This window comes from Merops nubicus, unplaced genomic scaffold (genome assembly GCF_000691845.1).
Source record: "Merops nubicus isolate BGI_N331 unplaced genomic scaffold, ASM69184v1 scaffold8438, whole genome shotgun sequence".
In the NCBI taxonomy this organism is placed as follows: Eukaryota; Metazoa; Chordata; class Aves; order Coraciiformes; family Meropidae; genus Merops; species Merops nubicus.
The window spans coordinates 116,938-122,937 of NW_008625109.1; positions in this window are offsets into that span (position 1 = coordinate 116,938).

Here is a 6,000-nt window from a genome sequence, read left to right on the forward strand (position 1 = left end):
AAATTAAATAATCCAATTTTTCATCTCAAGAAAATCTTGCAGTGAACTGTGCCTTTTGGCAAGGCTAACACCTCTTGAGTATTTTATGAGGCAGATTTTTTCCATTATATACTGGATTCCACAAGACTACAAAAAAAAAAAGAATGGTATGAAACGTTTGAAGCACCTGAAAAAGAATTATCAAAACAAAACAAAAACAATCCTCATATTCTTTCAGTTGCACCATCATAGTTTAATAATCTTAAAAGTAATAATTAAAGTTTCATAATGAATCTCTGACCTCGATAGAAAAAGACAAATACCAGATCTAACTAAGGAGAGCAATGAGTTCTTTAATGACACTTATGCTACTTTATTTTTTAGAAGAATTCCAAAACAAAACCAAGAACAGATCACAGCTGCATAAAACAGGGGTTCTGCACAGTAATGTTACACTTTGCAAAACAGTTTCAGGAGAAAAGAAACCTTTATGTTAAATGAAATAAAATTTATTTTTAAGCTTCTAAATTATTTATTTTTCCATGGTGTAATAGGGAAACACAATATTTCCTTCCTTACAAGTGCTTGACAAGATAGAAATGATAAAACTAACCTAAGATTAAAATTACAGTCCTGTCTTTCAATTAACATTTCCCAAAATGATGTTTTGTTGTTAAAAATTCATCTGGTAATGCTGCATCCTTGTCCTTGTCAAACAACATGTTGGGATTTAACACAGCTGAAATATTTTCCCTTGCTATTATCTCTGGATATTTGTACTCCAATTATCAAATGAAAGAACATGTGTATGGTGAATACACAGCATAAGATTCCCCCCAGACTCCAGAAGTGCAAAACACGGCATTTTATGTGGATATCTTAGCTTTTACATTTTATTGCAAAAAATTGCTTTACGAAGTGTATGCACTTTCCCCGCTTTACTGTTGGCTTGAAAAAGTAGCAGGACAAAGGTTATGGGAGTTGTTTTCTGCAGGAGTCCAGCCTGGATCTGATAATGTGAATTATCCAGTCTAACAGCATGAACAAAAGCTGAGTGGACATCAAATCAGAACGTGGTGTGCAGTTGCCATAAACCAGATCAGCTGCCTCAGTGTGCTTAACTTCTCTCAGCTGCTGTATTCCATGCAGAAGGGACCAGTCCTAGCTGTGGCAAATCAGTACCTCCAAAGCAGCCAACTTATAGTAGTGGGGAAAGGGACTCTGAGCATTTCTGTTTTATTAAAGTTCTGCTGTAATAGGCTGCATAAAGGAAGATTGATGTGTCATATCTATTTTGGGCTCCTTTTTCTTTGGGCTGGATTTGCAAGAAATAAATCAGGTCTCATCAGCTGAGCTGCTGCAAACAGACCACAGTGAAGTCCAGTGGGCTCTGAGTGAGCAACAATCTGCCATAGGCAAGCATGAAATGTACCATCTACCCACAACTCCTCGGTAGTCTTCCATCAACCACCATCTATCTAAACTCCCTTTGTAGAGGGTTTGATCATTCCCAGGCACCACTGGTGTCTCTCCCAGAAAAAAAAGAAGCATGGTGCACCTATCATGCTCTCCCCCAGCTCTGCTGAGAGAGGCTGTTGTTCACCTGAGCTAAGCAGCAAGTGGAGATCTATCACAGTGACATACGAGCCATGTCTGGCATTGATTTCCTACAAATCGATAGGGTTGGTACTAAGAACCTAGGCAGAGTGGCAGAAGAACACGCAGTGCAACTCAGGAGATAGCAGAATAAAAGGAAAATCTATGGGGTCATGGCAGGGTATCAGAGCTGGGCCACGCAGAGGTCCAACAGGCACCCTGTCCAAAGGAGCCCACGAGCCAAAGTTTACTAGCACAGTAAGCAGTGAAATCCTGAGATGGTGAGCTTCAACAAAAAACCTGTTTATTTTCAACTGGTTGAGCTTCAGGGTGTGGAAATAATTGAGAAATTTTATGGCATGTTGTTTAGGTATAAACAACATCGTCATGGTTTGTGGAATTACAGAGGAGGGCTATGGAAGAAAAAAACTATTTGGTTTAAGATTAAGCAGCTGGCTTATATTCTGTGGAAAAAAAAAAAGAAAAAACACCTGGATTTAATTGTATTGATTTTGCTTATTCAGATCATCAAGGGCCTTTAGTTTTTTTTTCTAAAAGAAAAAAACCTGCAGCTTACAACTGGGGTTTGGAAGCATGAGTTTTACTTTTGCTCTGGCAATACATTTCTGAAAAGCTCTAAGAAAGAGAGCCTGTAGGTGAGGATTTTGCAGCTTTCTTTGCAAACATGCAAGCAGAAAAAACCCCAACATTTCCAAGTGCTCTTAGCTTACATTTTTCAGGAAGTGACCTGGGGATCCTCGTGGTGAGAACACAGTCAAGGTATAAAACTGTGCCCTGCATTAATGGTTTTGAAATATTCTCTGCTATCACAAGGGTTTTCCTGTGGAAGGCATTGCTCCCTTATTTGTCATCCAGCATGCAGAAGAAACATCACTGGATTTTGCTTTTTATGAAGACTAGGAAAGAGCTTGTCACACTGGAACACAGTGTGGAAAAAGAGAATGGATATTGGATTGTTCCTTTAATTCAAAGGATGAGCAGATAGTTATGCAATATTTATCACCAAAGGCCAGAGGAAGCAATCAATAACGTTTTCCCATGTGGGCCATTTTTCTCATTACTTTATAGTTCAAGCCCAGGTCTCCAGATGCATGAAGCATGGATAAAATTCACCCTTGCACACAAGGCCAGTGTTAAGACCCATCTGCTTCTACTGCCCTGCTTTGGAGGTCTGAACTCTTGCACTAATTCGAGATTTGTCCAACAGATTTTGTTTACCCCTAAACAAGAGCAGAGTACAGGTTTCTTCTTCACCTTTAAGACTGCTGATGTAGGAAAAGATAACAATATTCAATAAAAAAGAAAGAAAACAAACCCAAACACCAAACAATTCTCACCTAAAGCATGACTTTTAAGTTAGGAATAGTCTCTTAGACACATTAATCTGCTTACCTTCTATTTATCATTCTTCCCCTACTTCCCTTCTTCCTCAAACTCAGATAGATTCATTCCAGGTGCTAACAAAATTCACCAGTTTCATCTAATTATTCCAAATTAAAAACTGGGGGAGGGAAGATCCAGGAAAGGAGATGAAAACACCTGAAAAGAAGCTCTAAGAGGTAAATATTCTTCGTATTTACTGAATAACACCTGGGATTCTTAAAAAATTGGAATTGATTTGTACGGGTTTCATAGCATGTTCTGTATTTCTCAAAAGAAATCACCCAAACAAGCTATGTCACATTTTTAATTCCAGTCTTAATGATAATTCATTAATAAAAATGCCACCCAGGAGCAGTTCATTATTTGACAGCTGCAGGAAAGGAGAAATACAACCAAGCAGCATGCAGTTGAAAAAACACTCTCTCTCGCCCCCAAAGTCTGTATCAAAGCAAACCCCCAGGTCTGAGACTCTAGCAAAACCTCTGGGTTTCATTTACTCAAGAAAAAATAACATTTGGCAGAATGGCATAGCTGTGTTATGCTGTAGCTTTGAGGACTGCAACAACACAGGTATTTTCTTGAAGTGTCAATTTAATTAATTTCACAGTTCTTTTCATACTTTCCCTTATTGCCAGCAGCCCTTGCCACCTGAGCAGAACAAACACAGAACTAGAATAGAAAAATTGCTACTTTTTCTGCTTTCAAAAAGAAGCAAGCAAACAAACTCTCATTTCAGGGAGGTGATGCAGAGAGAAGTCTAGTACACCCACAGAGCCAGCTGGGCCACACTGATCACACCAGAGTCCCCCAGGTTCACACTTCCACAATTCTGACTGATTTCAACCTTTTGCCCCCAAGCCTGAAGAGAAGCAAACCACATTTACACACAAAGCATAAATAATCTCAAATAACTCCTAGCAGCCTGTATGGAATCCCATAAAGAAGGGCTCCTTATTTTGAAAGCTGTAGAAAGATAATGAGGGACAGACCTCAATCTCTCTTTTAATTAAAACAAAAAGTTATTTTGAGGAGTGGCTGTTCCACTCCTATCAGGATGGAGAAACACTGAATTTTGATGTTGAAATGAAAGAGATGATGTTGTCATTCAGGAGATGGAGGCCATTTAGTTTCATCATGTACTCATCTCTGGACAGCTAAGGCAACAAAACCCTTGACTGCATAAATTATCCTACAGAAACAACCATTCCAGAGAAGGGTTCAGGTTCAGCAGTGGGCTAATCCACAGAAACCTGGGCTATCCAGATGAAGAACTCTTGCACAGTACGATGCAAGCACTCCCGGTAATGCATTTTGCCTCTGTGGAAGTATTTTGCTGCTGGACAAACTAAGGCATCTTCCTCTCAGAAATGAAATGCAGTCTCCCCATTTAAGCTCAGCAGTCACAGTATGATGTGCTTGAGGTTTATGCCTTCAAGTTTCACTTCTGACAGCTTATCTGTCTCCTGTGCTGGAGGTCTAAGAACTGCTGAAAACAAGAAGGCATTATATCTTGCTCTTTGCTCAGCTAACGAGCAAAACCCAATGTACTTCAAGCCTCTTTGGTTCATTCCTCCCTTAATTTCCATGCAAACCTAAAGCTACATCATCTCTTCACAGTCCCTGCCTACCAGCTGCTTTGGCCACAGCATTCAGGTCTGTGGAATGCAATGCTGCCCTTGTCATTAACATTCTTGTCCTTAATACCAGACAGAAGATGGAAACCAATTAAAATAACAGGCTTTTTTTCCCCCTCCTATCTTTGAATGTACACCATCATCAATAACATTCTGACTGATATAAAGGAACCTCCTCCAATAGAGGCCAAAGGCCACCATCACTGAAGAGCACCAGGAGCACCAAGATCATCAATACAGGCTGCTCAGCTGAGCTTTAACATCACCAGAGTCACACAAGGGCACGGGGCAGCACAGTATGTGCTTAGAGTTCAAAGAGAAAGGTGCTACAGGTCTGGTGTAGAATATTTCTCAAAATGTGTAGGTGGTGACTTCTTCACATGTCAAACTGTTCAATCACTGAAGTTGCCTACCCAAATATAAAGTATATCTATATATACATACACACACACAACTAGAAGCTCATTTTGGAAGTATTGCTAAGATCATTTTGTTCAAGAAAAAAATCTCTACATGCCCAACAAACAAGTGACATTTAGCTGTTGCTTTCTCCTGCTAAACAAAATAAAATAAAAAAGCAAGAAGATTCAAGGACACAAAGATATTTTTTAGATATGAATAATTTTTTTTTCCAGTCTGACTTTTTTCCCCCAAAAGGTCTAAACCTATGGAAAAACTTTTTGGCAAGCTTTTGTTTTTGGTCCTTCCAAACCAATTGTTGCATTTTTCCTTGAGCTTCACATGCTTAGCTTCAACATCCTTTTTTTTTTTTTTAAAACTTTTTAAAAATTTTAAAAACTTTGACCCAAATCTATTTCTAATCACATGCTAAACACTTAGATCAGTTCTTATAAACACAAACATTAACAAAAATCCAAACTCTCAGCATCCACTCAAAGCTGTAACAACGTAGCCAACTACCTCCACCCTTTCTTAAATTCTTCATAAACAAGTCACCATTTAAAGCTAAAGAGACAATGAGAGACTAAATCCATCTCACCTGAGACATCTCAATTATTTAATTAAAAGTCATCTTTGGACATGCTAATCCTGACTTGGGTTTAGGTTTCAGTCTCAGAAGAAGAAAGTGATTACTACCACAAGCAAATCAACATTCTGCAGCAATATGGTACCTCACGTGTATTTATAAACAGGAAGGTGTTATTAAAAAATAAAGAGCTCCCAAGCTTGGCCTGAGTATGCAATTACAGTTGATTAGAAACTCTGCCATCATCATAAACTCACCAAGAGGATGGCTGAACCAATGCCAAGAGCTCTTCTGGCCCTCAGGAGCAAGGGGATAATGCTGGTGTTCCCTTCCCCCAGGCCCCCAGGTACAAGGATTACTGCAAAGGGTCAGAATTAATTTCACGTGGATCTCACAGCA